This window comes from Onychomys torridus, chromosome 10 (genome assembly GCF_903995425.1).
Source record: "Onychomys torridus chromosome 10, mOncTor1.1, whole genome shotgun sequence".
Classification (NCBI taxonomy): domain Eukaryota; kingdom Metazoa; phylum Chordata; class Mammalia; order Rodentia; family Cricetidae; genus Onychomys; species Onychomys torridus.
Window position 1 is genome coordinate 3,101,975 of NC_050452.1, and position 3,021 is coordinate 3,104,995.

The following is a 3,021-nucleotide window of genomic DNA, read 5'->3' on the forward strand; positions in this document are numbered from 1 at the left end:
ATAAATTACTGGTAAGCCATGAGCCACATGGCAATATAGATGAATAGAAATGGGTTAATTTAAGATAGAAGAACTAGATAGCAAGAAGCCTGAGCCATTAGGCCAAACAGTTTAAATAATATAAGAGTCTGTGTGTTTATTTTCAAAGTGGGTTGCAGAACTGTGGGGGCTTGGTGGGACATGGAGAGAAACTCTCCAGCTACAATGGTGCGAGAGCCAAAATTACTTTTTAAGTTATTATGCCTTAGAGATCCAAGAAACAAAACTACATCTGGTCTGCAAGCCCCTTGCACAAGAGCAGATACTTCCTAAAATGCTATAGGCTGTTATTCATGGGAGATAATAAGCCACATGTTTTATGCCCCTAAACAAATGCATTTGACTCATCTGCACCAGATGTACTTGATGACATGTAAGCCAGAGGTACATGAGTAGCAAATGTCCAGATGTATAGTTGCCCTTGATGAGAACTGATGGAAAATGCAATGAATTATGGGTTTTCCTTTTTAAGCCCTTGAAAAACTTGATTTTGGGCTGTTTCCTGGAAAACCAGGTATGGACCTGGCTAGAGCCTATTCACCTGGTTAGTATTTAATTAAAGCTTTATTCAAATTTGACTTTAAACTGTGGTAGTAATATCATTTTCAATTGGTAGGATTAAAAATGGTCCTTTGCAGCACCCCCACCCCCCACTTTCAGGAGAGTGAAACTGGCTTTGTGTTTTGAGAGGGAGAGCCAGGTGCTGTCTAGTAGCTCCCCAGGCCAAGGGTATTCCCAGGGTGCTGGACTTTGTGAAGAATGTTGGTGCTGGCTTCTCTCAGATTCTGTGTTTTTGCTAGATCTCATATCACCTCCTACCCTGTCCTCATTCCCTAGACTGAAAGAGTAAGACAGTCTTGATGCTCCCTCCTGGTGTTCCAAAAGGCAGTAGAGAACTAATAGTAGAATTCATGTTCATCTTATTGACTAAGAGCATGTTCCCCAACTCAGTTTTGGATCATCTACCCTTTACTCCAAGCCACCAACAGCATAAGAACTTCTTTGCTATCTCATCAATTCTTTATTCACACCAGCAACTTATTGTTTGCACAATTCAAATTTCAAAAATGTAGACTTGTCTTGAGTTGTGTCTTTACAGCCCCTGACATATGGTACTGTCAGTCCAATATAGAACTTGACATCCTCATTATTTTGAGGTAGGAAGAGAATAACAAATGAAAAAAAAAAAAAAAGCTCACCTCTTGATGGTAAATTGCAGCATTTCTGGTCATATCACCAAGAGCCAACTATAATTAACCATATAGCAAAGGTAACAGATTTTCCATGCCACCATTGTTTCACACACACTATGTTATAGTTAGATGTGTTCTACCTCTTTGAGAAGCTCCACTATTGGAACCTAGAGCAATCACACTGCTTGAGGCCAAAGATGTGCTTAATCAGCAATGCCAGAGCTGTTTGAAACTTGTCAACATCAAGCAGGTTACTTGTAGCAAAAAGAATTCAGAGCACAGATGCACAGAGCAATTCATCTGCTGAACTTGCAAAGCAGACTTTTTGGTTAGATCATCCTTAAGTGGATTTGATGCCTGAAGGAGTGATGGTAATTTATGGTTAAAGAAGAATGATTTTTTTTTTAGGTAAATCAGAAGACTGAAGCACAACATGTAGTCACTTTAGTCCATAACTCTTCTATATGAGACATCTGAATACATTGAGAGACCTCAGCTGATTCATGCGAAAGTACCAATTGTCAAGTTCAGGGCTAAAGTCAGTTGTGGAATTTGACTTAAATGTAAACAATACTATTGGAATTAAAAACACATTCCTTCTCAGAATTTATGCTTACCTTGAAAATTGACTTTGTCCATCAAGGTAGTGATTAAGAAATGGGCAAGTCAGCACAAGATAAATGATGTCAGTCTTGGTATTTTGAGTAGCTATAGTCTTAATGGTTTTGGACTACATCCAAACCTACCTGAAACCATCCACCCAAAAAATGTATGCAGAATCTTTTAGTACTTCTATATATCTGCACCTTATACATAATGTTCCTCCTTATCTCACAAAGAAAGAATCAAGCCTTGGGGACCTTTTACTGGGCTTTTTCAAATGTTATGCTCTAGAACTTGACTGTAACACTCAAATTTCAATTTGTTGAAGCCAAAGTCATCTGAAGGCCTGATGACATTGAATAGAGAAATAAATACATGTGTGTTGAAGCACCGTTTTATGGAACTAATTCCTCCAGAGCTGTATAAGAAAAGCAGTTTGATATGATCAAGGATCAGTTTTTAAAGTCATGGCACAGATTGAAAAATGAGAGAGATCTGAACATGTTCTGTGTTTGAGAGCTGATTTCTAATTCTTAAATTAGATAACTGGCCTCTAATTCTAAAATTCTTCCAAGAAATCAAGAACAATAGTTACATAATAATGCATTTTGTTTCCCTCCATCATGGTTTATTTTTAATATTGTTTTCATATATTATTTTTTAAAAGATATACTTACATAAAGATTACATATTTTATTATGAAATTTCCTAGTTAAACTCTTAGATTTTAAAAAGCCAAAACAGGAGTTGGCATGAATACAAATAGCTTTTAGCACACATTGATTCCAATCAAAGAGAATCTGCCTCAGAAGAAAAGAATCCAGCCATTTGACCTCAGCCAGCCCATGTTACTGACTAAATGGAAATATATTAGGTGCATAAACTGAGTAGCCAGATGGCAGGTATGAATATCATGCATGGGCCCAACAGTGTGAATTTTCACACACTAAATGTGATTCATTTCTCACTGTTGCCACATGGCTAACATTTTGATAATACATCGAATGAGGCATCATCAGGCACTATCAGTCAGAAAAATTTTGCAATTTCTCATTGGAAATTTGAGTTACTTGAATGTTTTTAATGTTAGAAAGGAAAACAGCCTGAGAAGATAAAGCACATATTTTACATATTTTGTGTATATATTGGCTATACCTGCCTATAGAGCATAACCTATCCCTCTACT

General features: G+C 37.0%; 1 pseudogene; it reads left to right on the forward strand.

Annotated features, from left to right (window-relative positions):
• Positions 1-974: 974 nt before the first annotated feature.
• On the forward strand, positions 975-2,351 carry LOC118592242 (annotated as a pseudogene).
• Positions 2,352-3,021: the final 670 nt, after the last annotated feature.